This window comes from Anopheles stephensi, chromosome 2, assembly GCF_013141755.1.
Source record: "Anopheles stephensi strain Indian chromosome 2, UCI_ANSTEP_V1.0, whole genome shotgun sequence".
NCBI lineage: Eukaryota > Metazoa > Arthropoda > Insecta > Diptera > Culicidae > Anopheles > Anopheles stephensi.
The window spans coordinates 940,211-962,753 of NC_050202.1; the positions used below are offsets into that span (position 1 = coordinate 940,211).

Below are 22,543 nucleotides of genomic sequence, written 5' to 3' on the forward strand. Positions count from 1 at the left end.
GAAGTGTGAACTCAGTTGGCCTCCGGAGCCCGCCCAACTGCATGCCGGTCCACAGGAAGAGTTGTGGGGGCACAAGTTGGGAGGGCAACATTTTGCAGTTAAATGTGTTAAACCTTCTCATCTAAAATTCTGCTCCGACCCAAAAAGAGGTGCGTGGATTGCCGAGTCTCTCTGTGTTGTGGGGCTGGTGGATGCATCCCATCACGCATACAAATTCTGCCAACGCAGCCACAAAGAACCTCCACCACCGGGTACCGAGTAACGGGTAAAATTCTGCATCCTTGCACCAAACTGCAGCCGAACCGATCTCTGCAACGCAATGACGCAGCGCATCGTCTGCATTTTGGGGGATGGGTGGAGTTCTGCATCGTCGTCGAGTGCGCATCATGTACTTTTGCAAATCGACTTTATGAACAGCTGGTTTACGCTTACCGCAAACCCCAGGGTTTTGACATGGTTTTGGGTTGGTTTTTACACCGGGTCATGCGTTTAAGTGATTTTATTCAATGGTGCTTTTAAATTAATTTATGCTTTGTGCTCTCTGTGTGTGATTACAATCGGTGGTTTGCTCAGAAGGAAACCGGCTGCCCAATCATTCTTGCTGCATCCGCTCGCTTGAATATGTAGCTTATCTTACCATCAGCACGACATTGATATCCTTGTGAGCTGTTTGATTTGCTGCTGAAACTGACACACCAGCATGCCGGCACTGTCCGCATCAGGGCCAACGGTTTCTTGCACTGATAATTGATTTTCGTAATCGCTACCACCGGCACACGGATGCAAACACGAGCGCAAAATCAATCCACCGCCGCAATCAGCAGTGAGAGCAGTGTACGGCCCCAAGGATATCGTTTTCCCGGCCCGATATCTTTGCAACGGTAAGACTGATCCGCTTTTCCAACGGTGAGCGCACGATCGGGGTTGCGCCGACCCGTGAACAATACCGATGACAGTTGATTTAGCGATTGTTACACGCTCCGGCGGTTTCGAACCTCAATTAATAATCTCGTTCGGACGTCCATTGTGGCATCGAATGGAACGTCGGGATGATGTGTAGTAGGTAGGGCGAGAGGGACAGCGAAGGAAAGTGAGGGAGAAGGAAGGGAGAAAATTACGTAAGTGCAACCAGCAAACCACCCTCTGTTTGTCATTTTTTCACCCTCCTACATCCCAACACCTGAGCATCGTTGTTCTATCGGCGAATGGTTGATGATGGGAAAATGGCCGAATGATAAGTTGTTGGAACAGACAGAGAAGAGATTTCTATGAAAAAAATAGGCCATTTATTGAATTACTACCACGCAGTTGACTAGTCAGTCCTCACTACCGGGAGGACAGTCCAGATGGGATTTGATCTTCGGTCCTGCCAGGACTCTGTCTGTTTGTTAACTCTACCCGCTAGCAACTTATCCATCAAAACAATCACAAAAAGTTATCAAATGAGGTGTTCTAAGGCTGTGTAATGCCACAAAACCCCCATTCTCAACAAACCTTCCTTCAAATGTTCAACCACTTGCCACCGCACCGTCTCCGAACGTCAGCACGTCAGGGAGAAAAATTCTCCACTATAAATAACGCGTCATCGGTTCTCTAGAAGCGCTTTACAAAGCAACGCGTTGTAGCACTTGTAGCACGAAACCCCATTTTCTATTTTCCCTCCCCGTCGTGTACACAAGCGCGCCCATTATCTTGTCAGTGTTCGCGGTGCAGGTTTAGCCGTTTGGCGGTTCTTCGGGAAAACGCGGAATGAGGTGCGCGCGCTCTCTCGGCATCATATTTGGCGCGATCTCATTTCTTTCCCGTTGATAGGTAACAAGTAAAGCGTCTCGCAACCAAACCACAGCGAATAACCGACGGATAAGACACACGGGTGGGGTTCGGTTTATCCCGGCAAGCACAGGGAAAACGAATTTCCACCACCGACCTGTGTGTCCCGTTTCATCCCATCCGGACTCCTGGGTTGGGACAAGGTGGAGGATGAAAAATCGCACCCAACCGAAGTGACATCGGGTGGAAAATGGATGTTGCTTTCGACACGGAAAAAAGTAAACAGATAATTGGGATCATGATGAGGGATTGTTGTGGTGAACTTGGGTGAAAATGTGTTCGTTGAGTTTCGGAGAAGACGTTGCAGCGGTCCCCGGACCGTTATGTTGATGTTTTTTCATTTATTTGGTCCGGGCTTTTGTTTGGTGGTGCTGTAACACCACCAATAGACTAGGCGACCACTGTTTGGTGGTCGATAGAACATGATACTTCGTGTGCGAGTGTAAATTGAATCTAGGTTCTCCAGGTGCACTCTCTCTCTCCCTTTTGGAGAGTAAATCACCTCAAATTCAGATAACTTACACTAAATCGCATTAGTCCATAAATCGTCCGCATACGACTATCCCAATAAAAATTAATATTGCTCACGAGGACACGAAAACGTTTAACATTTTATCCTGCTGCGGTTCTGCGTTTCCATCATGACAGCGGCGTTAATGTTTTCCCGGTCGCTCGGGTGACGCTAGGCACAATGCAAACCAAAAAGGCATAACTCATCTGCGCGTCCTGCCTCATCGTCAGCTTGGGCGTGTGCATGTATGTGTGTGTTTACACCTCGCGCCAAGGTGCAACTTTGAGTGCAGCTCGTGAATGCAAACGCTGGCGGTGGGGCAGCTTTTAATGAAGGTGTGCAATATTCATGCTAACGCGAGCCTTGCTGCGCCCCACAGCCACAACGGCCGTGACAGCAGGCGTCGGTCGGCAGCTGGCAGCAAAGCTTTCGTGCTGCATTATGGTTCCCAGCCCAGCACACCACCACCATTCTGTGTGGCGGTGCCGAATTGCAACGATACACGAAAAGAGGCGCACTCTGCACGGAAAATCCCTGTCTGTCCGGGCTCTCGGGCCGGGCGCCCTGATTCGCATTAGTAAGCATAAATTGCACTCTGGGGGAAAACGGCTCTGCAGGAAGGGCTAAATGTGCCAGAAAGTTATGAAATCGTTACAGGCTTGTGAACAGCTTTTTGGGGGAATGTTAAAATAAGGCAAGCTTTTTTTGTGGGGAGGCATAAAAAAAAACATCAACCATTTTCATTACAGTGAATAGGGCTCTTCCCAAGAAGTGCAGCCAAATAAACAAACTCGCACGATCGATCAGGTCAACAGGCACTTCTTCAACTTCATCACTCAGAACGTTCATCAACAACAAAGTACCCCGAAACTCGTGTGCCCCCCGAAATCGAAATCAGCGTGTGCCGTTCGAAACGCAATCACGCACCACCGCATTCAATCTCACCCGGCCACAACCTGTAGCATAGCAAACACTGACCGCCACATTCGAAAAACCTCGGCGCGCAATAAACGAGCATCAAAAGCGGGACCGGCATCGAAAGCCCACGTTTTCTCCGCGTTTGACGTTAATTGATAGTTTTCATAGACAAAACACAGCTTTGCGGGGTGTGCGCGCGTCTGCTAATGTGACTCCATTTCGATGGCGGCACGAGCACCGAGCCGTGGCACTGTCATTTATCAATTATTAGTTTTCCGATGCTTCTCGCGCGCCTCTCGGTCCGGGCCACCACCAATGCCGCCGACGCGCAGCGTGAAAACGATTTTCTGGAAACTGGCACTTTCACAAGAATGGATTGTTGTAGGCTACCCCGGTTTGTCTGAATAACCCAAACGAGCGATTAAATAGAACGAGTTAACTAATTCTACAAATAGTGTAGACTCCCGAGGGATCAGGGGGAAGCATGCGGGGAGCTAATTGTACCGATATTTATGACACATAAACTATTTTTGGTGTTTTTGATATGGCGTGATTTGTGTGTTTGATTAACGAGTCAAAACGTGAAAAACGATTGAGACACGCGCATTCTCTCGGACCGCTAGTTGATTCTATTTCGATCGATGTCGATGCATTCGATGTTCGAGAGTGCGTGCTGAATGAAATATGGATCTTTGGGAACAAAATTAATCGCCACATGGTGGCGTTTGGAATAATATTGCTCTTGAGTTCTTAAGCAGGCAGAGAGCCCCAAAAACTGGGACACAACGACCACATCTCACATCTTTTGCAGATCTTTATACGCTCATCATCAACTCCTGTCACGTTTGCCGCCCACTGTCACATATTGTGCGCCCTCGCTCAACTGCCCGGGGGCAGCGACCCCCCGACCAAGACCAAAAAGGGCCTTTCAGTCATCGTGCCGTTTATATGCGTCAATGTCATCTATTTCATCTTCGCACCCTTTTTGCCACAACCCACAAGATTTCTTCGGCAATCTTCAACGGAGCCGAATCCATCGTAGCAAAAACAGGGAAAACAATATGGTGCTCGTAAAACGCGCGAGCATCACGCACGATTCAAAATGAAAACAATATAAAATACGGACCGCCCGTCCGGCCACCTGTTTGCCCCTCCCGCCGCACCAAACGAAGGAAAAAGCTCATTTACATCCATCAATACGCGGGCGGCTGGATTGACGTTAGTTCTGCGCTTTAACCCACTCTCCGGCCCCGGTTGATGACTCTAAGGCCACACGCAAACGTTCATACGCCGACGCGCTTACCGCGCTGGGAGACCGTAACGGTTATTCATATCGCGTGGCGCAACCCATCGTGTGTGCCGAAATAGAAAAAAGAGTGTTGCTTTACGAGTGCGATGACACCGAGAAGAAAAGCGTTCATCAATGGGGATGTGTTCTTTTTTTTGTTTCTTGAGGATTGTTAGGTAGAAGAATTCGTGCTCTTTTCGCCTCAGGGTTTTCAGGGCCAGCATCGGACTGGCATCGCGTAAAGCTGCCGTTAAGCACTACACACCTGTACAAGTGACGCGAATCGTTTGAATAGTGCGCTGGCTTCAGCTAGGACCCTTCGCTCGCAGCTTGTAATAAACGATTATGAGACATTTTATGAAGCATTCATTGGTAGTAAATTTCACTAAAACGGTACGGCGTCGTATCAGTAAAACACGACACTCGTTCCATTAAAGAATGATTTCGACAACACATCACCGACGCCCGTTTTGAAGGGCTGCTTGGCACGCTTGCTCATTAAAATCATAATTTACCACTTTCACTGTCCCGACGAACCGAAAGTCACCGTCACCATTATCAATTACACTCTGACCGTGATATGATGGCAACCCGACGATTACCGTGTTCATGATTGCTGGTCTCCACTTGACCGCGCTCTAGTTTTTTTTCACCCGCTCTTACAGAAAGGTTATATTTAACATCCAAATTGAAAAATAAAACATATCAGCCAAACAAGAACAGGAACAGGCCGCCCTGTCCCGTCTTGCTGTCCACCATCCCATTGACAACCGTCTCGCACGACCGATCTTAAAGCCATTAAGCGAAAATTATTACACCAATTAAAGCATGACAGATGCCATCTCATCCGCCATCTTTCGATGGCGGTAGATTTCCTTATCCATAAATAATCGCGTAAATTACCTTTCTCGACGCGGCTAGCAGGCTTCAACGCCGCATCGGTTTCGGCCTTCAAGGCTCTTCCCCAAAAACCGACAATTACCCTAGACGGTACGCATAAATCATAGCTCCGCGGGGCCGGGTGTGTGACAGTTTTGAGTGAGGCACAGGCACAATGGGTCGAAAAGTGAGAAGAAGGCTTCATCATCTGCTTGTCGCAGCAGCCAAACAAAGCCTCTCGAAAGCCAACAGAGCCATCAAAAACAAATTGAACGACATCCAGGCTTCAATTAAAAACCACTTTTCGCAACAGAAAACCTGTCCCACATCGGTGAGTGCGGAGTGTGTTTCTTGTGGCCCTTTGATTCGACCACTGTTGGCCGCCCCAGCAGCGCTTCGTTTCATCTCGAAAGGCTTGCGGAAGGAAAGCCACCGGAACCGGAGCGAACACAATTGCGCAACAACATCGTGTCCTAGAGCTATCACCCGCGGTCACTGATAATTATCTTCCCATTCCCCGTTCGAATCGTTTGCCGGATGAGCTGCTGGATGTGTCCAATAAATCTACCGGATCGGAGGTCGCTCCCGCCCTTGTAGGCGCCGAAGGGCGAAAAAGTTTACAAACAGCCCTACAACACAACGGAAGCGGCAACGGCAGCGGCGCGTCAAATCGCGCCGCTTTCTTTCTGGCAGTTGAGATTCTGGTTCTGAAGACGATAAAGCGTGACAGTGTTTGGAGAGAGTGAGAGACAGAGTCGGAGATAGAGAGGGAGAGAGAGAGAGTGTCTCGGTTGACGTTGGAGGAGGCCGCGCGTGACCGGATCGGAGTGAGCTTGAATTTATTTCTTTACACTCCAGTGCCCACACCACAGAGCTCCTTCGTTCTTTTTATTCCCGACTTCCTTGCCACCGAGACAGATGGACACAAACCTGGCACTCAGCCGTCAGTGTTGTACTGGTGTAGGGAAGGCTTAGCCAACTCCAATAGAGATATCGGCAGAAACATTGTAGGAAATGTTTTTATTTTTCCTACCGTGTGCGACGGTAGCCTTGGGAGCCCTGGAAAGGGTTATTACGGCATACCACTTGCCCCTGTTGCCACACGGAGCAACCACGGTGGACTACACGGACAAAACCACGAAGCCCATAGATTGTGGCGATTGTGTACAAAACGGAAGCACCAGCGGAAGTGAGTCGCAATTGCTCGGCATTCTTTGGCGACAACGAATCGTAAAGCAGACATTGTTGCTATACAGCTCCCTCCCGGACCTCCGGTGATGAGTTCCCGGTGGCTCAGAACCGGTTCGAATCGATGCGTCCACTACGTTTATAGCATGTTCACGGAAAATCGCCCAAGATGAGGAAATCCACCAACAATTCTACCGATGTGACCAACCACCCTAGCACGTGCAACTCCTCACATCCATCATCACACCGACGACGACGGTCACTACTCCCAGTGCTCGATCGGATTTCTCTGAGCTTCGGTCTCCCAGTCCAGTGCCACAAACCGTTCTTACGCTGCACTGCCCTCGTTATCTTTTATTTTATTATATTCTACGTGTGCCGGAAATCATAACCAACCAACCCTGAACGCCAATGAGTGAGGATGACAGGTACTCCTCGTGTGCTGCGCCGTGCACCGGAGCAGTGTCGTTCAGAGCTGTTTCGCTCCAAACTTAACCCACCCCCGTATATGACAAGCTTCTTGATTGCTCAGTACCTCAGTAGCTTTATGCAGGATGATTCCGAAATGACGGTGATGATCGTGTCCCGGGTTCTGAAAAGAGCAGAATAAAAACACAACTTTAACATGACATCCTACATGACACGGGCACTTTCGGAACCGAAGAAGAATGACGCTTTCGGAGATTTCTTCACCCGAGCAATCGTGGAATCGCCGGGACTCTACTTCTTAGGGAATGATTTAAGTTGGCCCATTGCCCGGTGTACCATACCGGGTGTTTGTGTCGGACGTCAGTGGCAAACTGGCGAGAGACCTTGTTCTCGCTGTGCAACACTTGTGGCCAAAACCCGAAGCGCTACCCCGGTGTACCCGGTGCTGACCACAATAGCCTTAACCACCGCAGTGGTTCCCTGTTACGTTACGGTGGTTGGTGATGGCTATAGTTCCCTTTTTTCTGTTGTCTTGCCATTGTTTCTTCTCGCACCACCCTTGAACCCGGTCCGGTATGACCTATTTGACCATAATTTCATTTTCGGTGCCATGATTACGCTTACACACGTCCAATGAATAGAGATGTTCTCGCCCCCGACCATAACGTTTGGTGACGTTACGAGCCGTGGGAGTGTGAGGCACCATTTTGTCAGCTGTCATGAATCTTTCCAAACCATGCTCCACACAGACGTGCCCGTACCGTAACGGGGACTGCACCATGGCAAAATCTCAGCGACAATCCTTACCACAAAACAGCCCCGGACTGGAACCGCAGTCCTGCAACGCCGTCGTTACTCCAGGGGATAGTTGTGTGCTTCCGACTAACCCAAGAAACGCATACACAACTACTGGACGCAAATTCTACGTAGGAGTGTTTCTTCCATCCTGTGTGGACATTTGGGACCGCTTTTGGACATAAAAGCACTGTCGCCCGGCTTCACACAAGCACCTCCTAACCTCCAGGAGGAGCAATTGGTTCTAACCGGCTCAGAACAGTGAACGGCCTTCACCTACGGAGAAAGCGCAATGTTCCCCCGATGAGTGTGCGTTTATTTGCGTGCGTACATTTATGCGTACGACTATGGATTGGTGACCCAGGCAAATATTGACTTTATCTAATGAATATGTTTGCCCGTATTGGTTGGACAACGCATGTCGTATGCCACCGCAGTAGCAGGAAGGTGAGGGACGAGCTCCTAAATATTTGCATCCCAACACAGCAGCATCCTTCCTCTGGTGGCCTCACTTTCGTCCTCCTGCTGCTGCTGATCCCTGTGCTACACACGATGATGATGATGATGATAGTTTTGAACTACCGTAGCACGGTGGCACCGTACTGCAGACGAAGCTGTGGAAAGGCTTTTACAGAAAAAGCGCCCAACTTCAGAGGACAGGTTCGGTCAGGCCAACCCCAATTTGCATATCGGTTACATTAATCAAGATGTTTCGGAATTAGGGACTGCCAGCAAGGGGTCACTCTAGTGACAAAATTTGAATATCGGGTGGCCTACCATTGCTATTGATGAATATTTTCAATGCATATTTGTTTGGGAAATGCGAAGAATATGGGATGTCCAAACCCCGCAACAACCACAAGCATCGCAAATAGAGAGAGCCTGTGTTTGTTTATGCCGTGCTTGGTTTAACCGCTGAAAAACTATTTTTGCACTACGAAGAAAAACTATTCAAATTGAAAATACAAACCAAGCTGTACTTTAAATCAGTCAGCTCACGTGTGAAACTGCAACCAATCGATACAAACCGCAAAACCGACACCATAAGTTGGGTCCGCGAGCGCCAAAACCCAACGCCACCCAGCACCGTAGCTAATGAGCCAAATCCAGCCTGGCATTCGTAGTTTTTTTTTTTTTGTTGCGCTCTGAAGTTAAAGTAGCAAAAACTCCTTTTTCGCCAATCTGTTCATGTCTGCGGCACCCGTTCCAGTTACAACCGGGGCCCACCCACAGAGCGGGGTCCTCATCATTACCGGCTGGTTTATGATGCGGTTAGGAGAAAATAAATCACCCTCTCTCCATACACACAGGTTCGAGTGCGACATCGGTAAAGTTTACTCAATGCGCCAATAAATCTATCGCACGAAATGGCATCGGTGGTGGTATCGCATTTGGCTGGCTACTATTTTGCATTCCGACCGTTCTACGGCCCCGTGTAACCGTTTTGTGTTTTCTCGTCCGCAACCCTAAAGTGCAGTTGCGAGAAATGGATATTAATTACATTTTATTTCTCCGACAGCGGCACCAGCAGCAGCAGCAGCAGCAATACCACACGAAGAACTTCTTTCGTCTATTGCCCACGGTACGATACTGCACATAGTAAAAGAATTAGGTACAACCTTAACGGGTTGCAGTCCGATCGTAACTGTTTTTATGGCGGTGTACGCGACTCAAAATATTACCATCGAGCGAGTAATATGGCACGCGGCAAGTATTTTGAAAGCCGTAACGATGACGCTAAATAGCCGCTTTCTGGGGCGCCACAATCTAGACTTTCTCCAGGTTTTTTTCGGTTCTCCCGTAATCTACGATATCCTGCGGTGAACCGATTGATGGTGTTTTCCCTGTGTACTATCCCAATGCCGTAAACCAATTACGGGAAGCTTATAATTTTCCTCCCTGAAATATGCCGAATTCGATGCGAAACAGTCCAGAGCCACATTCCACCCACTACCGGGGCCAAATACCGGACCCCAAATATTGAGGGTGTAAACAGGCTCGGCAAATTATGCAGCAGTAAAGCGACGACGACGACGACGACTGCATGCCGAACCTTTTGTCGACCTGTCGACGGCGACAAACCTTTTGGCAGACGGTGTCACTCAGCCATTGTAAATCAGTGTGTATGCGTGTGTGCTATACGTCCCAAATTAATGATACCCTCGAGGGTGATCTTGTTTTGCGTCCTGAACTCTGTCACGGTGAGGCCGGCCTGTGTGCAGCAGGTTCAGGTGCAGGTGGACTCATTTACATGCAATGTTGTTTCCACACCCCTTACTACACTACACTGCAGATGTTGTTTGCAGCTTTGTCTGCAACGTGGACGAGGGCGGACGACCCAGATCACCAGGTCGGAGTTCGTGAAGGTCGCCCATCATATGTCGTCGCTAGCAGATAACAACCCTCTACTATGGTCTCCTTCTTGGCCGAGCGGAGCTGAAAGAAGTTGTAACTAGGCGAATCCTTCCCGTTCCGTGTAATTGTGCAATGACGGGTGCGATGAATTCCACGTGTCGGATAATACGTGCAGACAAGAGGGAGGTGGGTGAGCAACGATTGACAGTGATATAAAATTGTCCTACTGATGGTGGGCTTCCTGCAACGTTCCACGGCACAGCTAACGAGCTTCGGGCTATACGAACCGTACAAAAGGTAGTTCGGTCACACCTTCGTACCATTATTGGATCTGTGACAGTTTTCACGATACAATATAAATCTTTATCAACCCATCGGAAATCGTTCCATGTACAATCGGTGGGGTTGCAAAGGGAGCGGGGAGAGGGAGAAGGAAGGCAGGACAGAGAGTGTACTTTTACGGCAAATCGAAAGGAGACACCGGAAGGTACATCTTTTCCGTTACAACAGCAGCGACGACTCCGATACGTTGGCTCGCGTGACGCTAAAGACGTCGAACATTAGATCGTATCACGCTGCTGATGCTCAGCGTGGACATAACGACTCGTAGTTTATGGCCATCCCGAAGGCTAGATTTATGGCCCCGATGCAGGATGATTAACACTAAGAATAACTGCAGCCCGACACCATGTGCCGTATTGGCACATGGTCCATTAGCTTTGACCAGCAAACTGCCAGCCAACGGGGGGGCTATCGGAAGGGCCAACGGAACGGAAGACGACGACGGTTGTTGTATCCACTTGTCCAAAGAAAAACGCTGTAACGACCGCACTAAAACCGGACGTACCCCTTTTTTGTTTGCATTCCTCGGTGGAAGAGTGCCCAAGAGCTTGTGTGTGTGTGTGTGTGTGTGTGTGTGTGTGTGTGTGTGTGTGTGTGTGTTTTTGTACACTCCAGTTCAGTCCCAGTGACCCAAATGACCCCCCCCCCTTCGGAATAGTGTTATCCGTATATCGGATGACACAGAGAGGGTTGCAGTTACAACCAGCACAACAACATCATTACAACCCACAATCGAGCGGCTTCTAAAGACGATGCAGAACGCGTGCGATGATATATATGGTACGCCAGCCAGGTCACCAGCCGGGGTCGTCCAGGCCACACCCGAAAAACTCCCTCCCAACAACCTGTCATCGAAACCTCTGCAACAACTTGTTTTGCATACTAATATCGCTGTCAGTAACGAAAATGAAAGTGTGAGTGTGCAAACTGGAACACCCTCCCTCGAAAAGGGCAGTGCCCTCCGTGTGCTAAAAATATCGAGTTTTGCAATCGGTTCGGTGGGGGATTTTTTTTTTCGGCATTTGCCCTACATCGTTACTAGGTTGAAATTAAATTCCAACAATGGAGAACACATGGAACATCGGGATTGTTAATGTGCCTTGCGGCAGCCTGTCAGCGAATAAAATGGTGCCGAGAACTGCGCACGATTCGCGTATGAGTAAATTTGACAACTTAGCACGTGATTGACGCGTGGAGTTGTTTATGTGTTGTTACGGCAGGCTGTCAAAAAATAATTTAGACACCGTAAATAGGGTTGCACCACGGGGTGCGAATAATAATGTTGTAACATCTAAATCTTGTGTGTGTTGCTAAAGTTTTGACCTAAATGAACTTCACACCATGGTCCTCCCGAGCCTGGATAAACCTACCCACACTCGTTCCAATCGATCGCAAGGACACATTAAATGGAACACATAATCTTGCCCTTAACATTAAATACACAAATGCTCCATTTGTGAAGCTTTTTATTCATTTCAGAATTAAAAATAATCAAAAGATAGCGATATCGCGCGTTCATCTCTTGGTGCGAGCGCGCGTTTACATTAACGACATCATCCCGCCCCTAATTAGATGCAGTAAACATTATCCCTAATTAACTTTCTTTTTGAATAAATTTGCGCCAACACTCACGCACACACATCCACTAAGCAAGGTACATGGTTCCCTACTAAATATGCCACGTTTCGGACTATTTCGCTCCTGTCCGTTTGCTGTTATCTTTTTATCGAAGACCAGCTTGACCGAAGGGGAGACCAGAAATTATAAAAAAGCAGTCTTCGAAAAAACGATACACTCTTGAGATGGAAAGAAAATACAGCAAACCTTCCCGAAAAACCGTGCCATCCGGCCCTGAATTAATAAATTAGGCCTTAAGATTGTCGCGCAGGCTATTTCCCGGGCGGCTGCTAATGGAGTATCCGTTTTTGGACGTTAGGACTCTGGTTTTGTGCGAAATGTGTGTATGTCCTCACAGACACACACTGCTTCCTTCAAACATCTGGACACACATACACACACAAGTATTATATTTCTGGGTTGGGTGGAAGACAATATGCCGCTTTATGGCGGGACTTCCTTCAGAAGGAAGCGCAGGCAAGTCGTAGGACGATCGCGATCATGAATAAATAATGCACACACGCCCTTAGTATCAACATCGGAAGCGAACGAGCCCAAGATTCCATCGGAAGATATCGGTAAGGGACAGAGAGAGAGAGAGAGAGAGAGAGAGAGAGAGAAAGAAAAAAGCTTATACTGTGTGCAAACACGCAAACCGATATAACATCCAAACCAGAACAAATTATCATGTACCGGCTACCGGGAGGATTCGTTTTTTTGCTTTTACCTTCTCACTACCAAGCACCGACCCGTGGTGTGGTCTTTATTTCGAAATCAGGGAGACATCTTCCCAATCCGCAAGCCCTCGGACGGAAATGTGTGTGGTGTGTACGCGGATAAGAAGGCTCTATCTGGGAAGCGGGAAGTTTGCTGTTGAGGAGCAAACTCGATTTCTAGACCATATTTATTAATAACTTCACGATATAAGCGCTGCTGGGAGGGCAAAAAAGCAACACCAACCGACAGCAGAGCCCACCGAGATGGCTGTGGAGCGCTGTGGTTCGCTGTCGTCGTTGACCAGCTGGAAAACCGCCAACAACGTGAAACCGGAGACAAACGGACATGGATTATTAACGAGTGCGGTTGAAAGCGATAGCACCTTCGCAGTATGGGAGTGAGGCATCTTTCTTTTTATGCTTGCTGTGGAGGCTCGGTGAAACTTCCCATGCAAGCATGGTTTTTTGTATCCCCGGCAACTGCTCATCATGGCTTATCTTTGTTACCAGTTTTTTGTTATCCAGGAAGCGATGAAAAACCTTATTTATAAGACTGAGATTTTTAGCCATTAGCCGCAAGACACTTTATCAAACATTTGATGGATCGCGGACCCATGGAAATCTTGGTAGGTCTTTCACAACGCAAAACCTTTTGTCGAATGCCATCAGAATATGAGGCTCTCACTATCACTTTTTGGTCTCGATCGTCTGTAGAAGTCCACGATAAGAATCCAATATCCTGGTCTTTCTGATGAATGCATCTAAGTTTGGGCCTCTCATACCCCTTGTGTCAAATTTGGCTTTCGCCTCGTTGATCTCCAACCGCTTCATAGATCCTTTACTACATAGAAAAACCTCAATTCAACTGCATATTAAATCAAGTCAAAGAAGTCAGAAATGACTGACTAATACCTCTGGATGCTGTTGTGGAAGAAAGGTAGACGAAGTCAAAAAATATTCTGACCCTACTTGAATCCTTCTCCTGCGACACAATAATTCCATTCATCCCGTACAAGACTTAACATTATCCTGCCATTACATTTAACCTTGAGTAGACCATGGAAAGCTTCCAAAAACATCCCGCAACTCTCTCTCTCTCTCTCTGTCTCTCTATCTCTCTCTCTCTCGGCATGCTTTATTATACGGTTTTGGGCAATGTCCACTTGTGAAGTAAATGACGAATCAAGTGTACTTTTTAACTTCAAAAGTCCTGTAAAACGCCAAGGTGTGTACTGATCGCCCGGCAACACCTTCACACGACAGTTGTGTACACTTATCCCCCACTCGCTTGCTCTCCATCTCTTTGCGAAATCTTCTTTCCTACTGGCCGACGATTATTTTGCCATCGACTATAAAGTGCTAATTTCGAACCTTCTCATCTCGAGTGTGCCGGCACCCGAAGGCACAAAACGCTACAAGACCGAAAGCACACCCATTACGCCGCCCCTGCCAAAGCTTCTGCATCATGCTCATCATCAATTGTCGACGTTTTAATGCCGAATTTCACTAGCTGCTGGATGGATAATTAATGCCAAAATTGATCCGCTGATTGTATTTGTTCGTGCGTCTTGCCGCTGAGCCGGTCTTGCCGCGTGTCTGTCAGTAGCAGGAGAGGCAACATAAACACGCTGCAAACAAGTGCGGCAAATGGTGTACCATCACACCCGGCCCGGCACGGCCCGGTCCGGCCCCAATCGTCAGCTGATAAAAGCGGTTCCGAAATGGCGAAACCTTTCAACAACACCTCCGTTGTTGCCCCCGGGGTTGTGCCGAAGAATAAGAAATAGGACACGCGCAAGAAGCGCTCGGGCGCGCTCTCCAACGACGGAACTCAGGGCCGGCGGAGCAGCATCCATTCTGGGCCGAATTTCGAAGCATCGAGTATCCACTCGAAAATTCATTAAAACTGACGGATCATCCCATTTATCAGCGCTATAATGAAGCCGTGAACTGGTGAGGCGCTCCGTCTCGGAAACGGTCGCGCGGCTTCAATTGCAGTAAAGAATTCCGCGATACTGCCATGCCTCGTAAGCATAATGATACAACAACAAAAGCAACAAGCAGCCAGAAAAACGCCCATCCTTCACATATCTTAATCCACTTTATCGAATTTTGCGCTTTAAATTTCAATCGCCGGAGAACTCGAAAAAGAAACCCCTCGGCGTAGATAAAAGAAAGCCAGCTGAATATTTTGAAGTTCACGGGAAGCAAACCCATGCCGAATTTCCTTGTGCAAATCTATGGATTTAAATCTATTTTCGTGCGTTTCAAACAAACCGTTTGTGTGTTAATGAAGCAGCACGAATCGCGTATCCATCATTCGTGACGGTGACATTTCGCGGTCTCGGTGGAACTTCAACCAGAAACAAAAACGATTCAAACAGCCGATTACCGATTTTCACTGTTTGATAATGGGACGGGATGCGTTGTTGCGGCTAATTTGAATAAAAACAAAATTAGCAACAGTTAGATCGATGGCTGGTTGTTGACTTTTACGCGAACCTTTCCTTCGTGTGACCTGTATTGATCATTCGCGTTCGAATAGTTGGTTCTCGCGTACAGGGTTCCGTTTTTATTTTTTGCACCCACTTTCCACCAACCAGTGGATGATCTAATCTCACTCAGCGCGGGACTGTAGCTGTTACTTTTTTCGCGCTCGCTTCTCTCAATTAATTATTGCCTCGTCCTCACTGCTGCTGCTCGAGAACGAACCAACGAGCTGACTGTTCGACCCTGCTAGCAATTGACTCCTGACATTCGTCGCACGAGGCCAGTGATCAGAAATCACAAACAAATTGCAATTAATCAACGAAAGTTGTCGTCGTCGCCGTCGTAATTTTGATGGGTTAGGTGTTGGGTTTGCGATGTTACTTAGTTGAAGATGATGTCACGAGGGTTTTCGTACTATATTGAATTCTCTTAAATCTTCATCCAACTTGACCTTTACCAGTTTTGACCTAGCGTATTGCACCGATAATCGAGTAGGACCGTTTTGCTAAACATTTACCACACTTTTACTCGGCTAAGCAATTTCGTCTACTAATCGAATTGGTTCACAGCCACGTGGGAAGTCGGGCGAATATCTGTAGCGTTCCAATTTTATCTCTTTTTTTTGCGAAACCACGCAGTTGCACGCGAAGGGTACCATTCTCTGGTCTCACACAGCATGGAGCGACCTTATGACATCTAATGAAATTAGTTCTCCATCAGCGCGTTTGAGACTCTGCAGCTCCAACAAAACACGGCATCAGCGAAAGGGCATAAAGGGTAGTAAATCCATCCCATATACACCTCTGCTGCTGGCAAAACATCAACATCCGAACCGGGTCAACAACACTCGGCACCGTCCCGGAGAAAAAGCAACCATGTAAAAACAGGGTCGCCCAACCGGGCGGCCTTTCACTGTTCGCGCGTCATTCCACGAAAAACACACCGTTGACGGCCGTCCAAGGTCAAGTGCAGGCTCAACAGTGACCGCTTTTGGGGATTCACGACCGACACCCTTCAACCCGTCGGTGCATCGTTGCACTCTTCCATTGGCATGAAATTGAGTTCGGGTGCAGTAAGTTCAAAGGAAGCATCGTTTTTATCCACTTTTCTCCGCTCTGTACTCTCGAGTGGATTTTCTCGGCTTTTAAAAAGCAGCACTTGATTTATGCGACATTTTTTTCCAAACGCCGAGCTCCTCCACTACTCATTTCACGCTAAATTTCACCTTGGAAATGCAATAAAGATTTTTTTGTTGTACATTTGCGACGAAAATTTAATTTCTGTTCTAAATTGTCCGTGTAGTTTTGGATGGAAATCAACAACACCACGGAAGATACAGTGTTTTTTTGCGTGTTTTAATCGTAAACCACCGTGTTAATGAGGGAAAATGTTTAACCTTCCACACACACACACACACACATCGAGGAATGTGCTGCAGCTGTTGCGCCGGCCAGTGTTTGGGTACAAATTGTACCCGTTGCAGCAGAGAAAACAACAAACACACATTCGCCAGCAAGTGAGCTGCCAACAACAACCTGCCAAGACAAGCTACAGTTTACAACAATCGTCTGTCAGAGCGGTAAGCCTGGTTGGTAGTAGTTTAATACCAGCGCCACAGTAACACACCATGGCAACATGAGAAATGTGGTGGAGTAGAGGGGGAGCAGATGGGGAGAGAGGGAGTGATGAAAAACAGGACACCAGTTCATTTGCGTTGAAATATCTGGGTGAGTGAGACGATGTTTCTTGCCAGCCACGCAGTTGACGACCTTAATGATTATTTTATCACATTACGTACATGGTTTTATCTTATCGTTCAGGGTGCTTTATAAGATGTTTGTAAGTAGTGAGCTCTGTGAATATCGCTGCTGCTTGTCCTCTTCCAACCCGGTCATCGATAACTCCTACGAACACTTTCGCTAGGATGCTAATCCTAATAGCTCAAACAAATATTTCGCAGCAACAATTTTTTTGGCCGTTTCATTCCTCCCTCTATTTTCCATAGCTTGTCGGTTATTAACCCAAGAGCAAATACCTCCCCCGTAGTACCTCATCTGCCATCTTGACAGCCAAGTTCTTCAAACCCACAATCACCGAAACAATGCACGACCCCGACAAAAGCAAACGATTATCCCGCGTGTCTCTCACGCTGTTTTCCGTCCGCTTCAAACGATGCATTCTTCGGAAATAGCGCAAGGAATTTGTCCGCCATTCAAAGTGATCACCTCAGCCACGTGCCTGCGTACGTATGCCTCGCGCAGTGGGATTTTAGTGGCGAAAGCATGCAAAATGGGTTGCGCGACCTGGAGGCGAAAGTAATTACCCGTCGCCACATTATTTGGCGAGTCATTTGCGTGCTCTAGCGCAACTCCTGCAAGAAGGATGGCGGTGGAACCAGGTGCAAATGTTGGCGCAAGAATGATTTATTGTCAGTCAGTCTCGGACGTGCTCCGGGGCTGCGCTCTATGGGAGACTCTATCGGTGTAATAATTACTTTCAATACACAACACACCCCGTGCTGGTGAAGATGATCACCGTCATCACGCTGATGCTGTCGGTACCCGAAAGGTAAGGAGATTTTACGTGTCGGTGAGTTGATCCACCAGCCGATAGTGCTGATGAAGCAGCAAACGAACCGATGATGGGCGATAATAATACCGAATAATGAACGCTTCTTCGGCAAACTTCAAGCGATAGAGAAGACTGAAAGCTTCAAAAGCGAACCATAACCTCTGGAGTCTTTAGCTCCAAAACGAGTGCAAAACAAAACAGTTTGATTATTTCTTTTAACAGTCTCGTCGATTTACGGTCAGTCTTGGAGGCATGGGATTGTGGGCAATGCGTTGCTCAGTATGAATGGTATAAAATATGCAATGAATAAAATTAAGCTCTGTTCATTTATTCAAAACTAAGTGAATTTTCGTACCGTCTCATCCCACTCTCTCGACCTCGGCCTGTGGTTCGATTTAATTCGAACGGTTGTTTGTTTCAGCTTTCCCTTGCCGTCGCACCGTCCCACAACCAGAATCAAATATGCATTAAAGCTCCAAAGCTCTAAAGTGTTGCCGTGTGGATGCTTGAAAAAAGGTCACTCTCAGGCGACGTTGCAACGTTGATGATGACCCACATCCGACCCAGACGTCCCAGTGGCGAGGCCGATCGGATTAGGTATGAATAATTAAGGGTCGAAAATCGGTGGTCCGGAAGTTCTAAACAATCCTTCTCTTCCTTGTTTGATCGGAATGTGGAGGCCCTTCGCTGCTCAGGACACCTAACTAACGTCTAAGCTCTTCGATTAGACAATTGGTGGCATTGGCTTTCGGTTGTTTAAGTCCTTCTTAAGCATGCACGAATTGTTGCCAGTCGGCCTGACAAAGGGGCAGCACATGTGACGCGTGTGCAATCACTCGTCACAAACGAGAACCGCAAGACAAAAGTGTCATCGATCTGTCACAAATCCTACCGGCTTGTGGTGCGTCGATCGCTGAGACCTTCACGGGTCGTTTAATCAACGGTCCAGTGGGGTTGGATGATTGCCGCAAGCTTAATTGCTTAGTTTTGTCACCTATTTTCGAGGCGCACTCTTTTCGCATTCGTGAAATGAGAGTGACAGGTCAGGTCATATTGAAGCCCGATAAGGGTCCGCACGTAACATCCGAGGGGTGACATCTAAATGGTGGATGAGTACGTTGATGGATCAAGTACGCGAAACGTATAGTACAAAACACACACTGTTCGGTGTGCTGTTCTGTTTGTTTCTGTACTTCTCCTGCCACTAGAATACGGTTTGCGTGACGGAGTGCCATTACTGTTAAGGCCATTGTACAACAGAATGGGTCTTAGAATGGGAATCGGGGAGAAGGGCAGAACGAAACTCACCTGCTGCGCTGCTGTCATGGTTATCACGCCGAACAAATCTCTAACACGTGTTGTGGAATTGGGCGAGACAGATTATTCGGATTCGTAAATAAATTCGATCTTGATTAATTTGAACATTTCCCCGTTTTCACGTGTTTGTTTCGGATTTTTTCGCGTTGCTTTAAAATGTTTTGAATTTTTCATGCAGCGATTGCAACACTCAAGCACAAGCAACAGCAAATTACGCAAACGGAGCAAATAGGTCTCCAAAGGTTCACAGCCAGCAATCAAACTTCATACGGCGCGGTGCGAAGATTGACATCGTTCGCTAATGGCGCTGGAGTTCCATTTTGCTGAGTTCACGCAGCTAACGTCTCCAGCCTTCAGTCTCAGCTTGCCAGTTCATATGCGGTGTACCGTTTCATCTCCAAAACAACCGTGCTCGTAGGTAGGTCTCTCGTGCTCTTCAAATTGAACCCACGTTGAACTAAAATGGACTCTCGAGTGGTCGAGTCGAGAAACCGGTTGCTTAGCATTTAGATACTCGCGGACACCGCCGACGCTGTCGCTTCCGAACCGAACAATATGGCCTTCAAGGTCAGATGGGCCTGCGATACAGACGAAGGGAACGATCGACTTGATTAGATCGCCAATTCAACTCTGGGCCAGCTGATGGAGGAACATGACTGGGAAGCTTAGGTTAGACAGATTGGAAGATTACAAGCGAAAGGAAACTACGCTTAGGTAGAACATGATCAATCGCTGAACGAGTGAACATGTTAATCTGTAATCTGCCTCAATTAATCGCTGCCCCAAACGAAGCTACGATCAAATTGAATGGTTAGCACCTTGTGGTTTCTCTCCACTAGACTAATCAAAGCGAATGAAAAGCACTATAAAAAGGAACGCTGGTTGCTAAAACATATTTTATGCCTTAAAGTCTCTCAAACATCAGCATCGTTTACCCAGCTTCAACGCTCGGCCAAACAACATAAAGTAAAGCCAACGACACAAAATTAACACCTCATTGTTGGGTGCTAAATTATCTATCCGTATATTCATTCGCAGTCGGACTCTCATAAATCACGCCGAAATAAACACTTGGCTAAAATAAATCAATTAGAGCTTAGAGCACTGGCAGAACCCCCACAGGAGGGCCATGGGCCAGGGAGTAGGAAAAACTGTACACCAAAAATTGAGCCATCCCTACAGACGACCGGCAACGATTAGCATAATGTTTGGTGTGCGAATGGATACACTCCCCGCTTCTCGATTACCCTCCGATCCCCGCCAGACACGTTGTTGTTGTCGATGCTGATTTATGATCTTGAGGTCGTTTGTTGGTTTTTTCTTCTCTTTCCGCGCACCATGCTCACATGGTTCTCTGTGTGACCAAGCGCGATTGAACAGCAATCTTTAGCTGCTTGCGCCTCAATCAAAGCCAAATCAAACCAAAATCCACCAAATTGTGGAGACCGTGTCCTTGCTTCCTTCCCGGTCGGGCAAGAAATCAAAACCCGAATCTGAAGCCACAAACCGCGCATAATAATCGACGATCGATGGGGGGATGCTGTTTGGGGAATTTTTACGATGCTTTTTTATCACTTCGCCACAACACACAACCGATCGGGCGATTTAAAAACGACACGATTGGTATGATTTGTTGAACATGGGAAATAAAGTCGAAAATATATATTTTTACTGCGAAGGAAATAACTTATACTCCCAATCTTTTCCCAACTTCCAACCATTTGCTCACGGAAGAAGATGAAATGTTCGCCGCATTGCTCGATGCAATTCGTGGCAGACGCAAGACGATAAACCGCGGTGCAGTTCGTTGTGGGGTTTCGGCGTATGTCTCCGGGCCAGCACATCAATGTCGCGCACGCGAATCCGTTATCATGTTGCGTACTCACGCGCGCGGTACGAACGAACGAAAAAAAGTACCGCAAGCTCTCGGCAATCTTGAGGACACGGCTCTACAGCTTCTAAAGATTCCGCACATGTTGATAAAAATCTTCCTCCGCCAGTGCCGGAAGCAGCGTCCGATTTTGTTTTTTCGATTCCCCGTGACTCGCCGCGGATGCGCATCTTTCCGTTGGTGCGTGGCAATCGGGTAACAGCTGCAGCTACAGATGCATCTCGCTGCAATGCACAAAAACAAAACGCGTGTACCGAACCGGTTCCAGAGCGATCGTTGCGATCGTGATTTCTGCGTCGAATATCGGTGTGATGCCCTACCGGACGACACTTTCTTTACTTCCAATATTGATCTTTAAAAGGAAATCAACGCGACAATCATCAAGCCGCCGACTTCACCCCGATAGTGGGCCTGTGATGGGTCCGGCTTCACAGATATCTCACCAAACGGTTATGTTAAAATAGCGAGGAAAATTCCATTCTCCACACGCTTCTGTCTATTTTCCGTGCGGGCGGCGTCATTCCCAAACAAGGAACACCATCCCTTGGGGAAAGGTTGTTGATAGGAAGAGGCGAAAAGGCAAAAAAAATCGCTCCAGACGAAAGAAAACGTACCAGACCGCAAAGCGAATGGGTCAAACATTTTGGTCCATTCCCGGCCTCGGCTTGCTGAGTGAATATAAAAATCAAATTTATGCCATCTTGCGGCTGCAAAACGGAGTCCGATTGGATTCCTACTGCTGTCTGTCCTTTCGCTCTCTGATTTTGTGTATTATTTTAACGACATTTTGGACGATCCAGAATGTCGTCCCACTACACTACGCTGAGTGAAACGCGCTGGAGAAAAAGGTGCACTGGACGACGAGGTCACGGAGCACACAAGAAGCCTAAGATGACACGTCCGACACTTTTGCACACAAACCTGCTTTTGCCTGGGAGACGAGCTCATGTTCCCGGCGCAAACAAACCGTCGGCGCATATGTACCATGGACGCACAGGGTGTCATCTCGCAGACGCTCTCTGGAGATTGTCGCCTGGTGAACGTGTTTTGGAGACGGAGCCGGCAGGGACAGATAAGATGGTGCACGAGATGGACCACGGTCTCAGATTACTTTGCACAAATCAAAGTACAGCAAAAAAAGGAACGAGTTTTATATTGCACCAAAGTTCCACGAAACTGTTGTTTGTTTGGTTTTGACTTATGGATGCTGGTGTTTGAAGGACTTGCAGCGCATCTTTGCGATCTGGTCATCTGAGCAACAGTCTAACTCGTGTGCGATACCAGAACGAAACCGATTCGAATCTGATCGCTTCAAATAAACAAACCGTTTTAATGGCGTTCCGAGCGCCAGAATTGACTTTCTCCTCCGGTTGCATTTTATCGCAAGCGATTTAACAGCTTAACGC

At 47.6% G+C, this 22,543-nt stretch overlaps 2 protein-coding genes across 12 annotated transcripts in view; one reads left to right on the forward strand and one right to left on the reverse strand.

Annotated features, from left to right (window-relative positions):
* The window catches only part of LOC118504732 (1-phosphatidylinositol 3-phosphate 5-kinase-like), a 110,952-nt gene that overhangs the window by 68,482 nt on the left and 19,927 nt on the right, over window positions 1-22,543 (forward strand). The gene's annotated exons all lie outside the window — the stretch shown is intronic.
* The window catches only part of LOC118504734 (beta-1-syntrophin), a 96,649-nt gene that overhangs the window by 64,199 nt on the left and 9,907 nt on the right, over window positions 1-22,543 (reverse strand). For 4 of the 7 annotated variants that reach the window (XM_036039603.1, XM_036039602.1, XM_036039604.1 and 1 more), the window contains exon 3: window positions 7,150-7,206. The exons of 2 other annotated variants lie outside the window; for them this stretch is intronic. The gene's annotated coding sequence lies outside the window, so the exon portion shown is untranslated. Of the gene's footprint in view, window positions 1-637; window positions 778-7,149; window positions 7,207-22,543 lie in introns of those variants that run through there. One more of the 7 variants, XM_036039609.1, reaches the window with a different exon arrangement.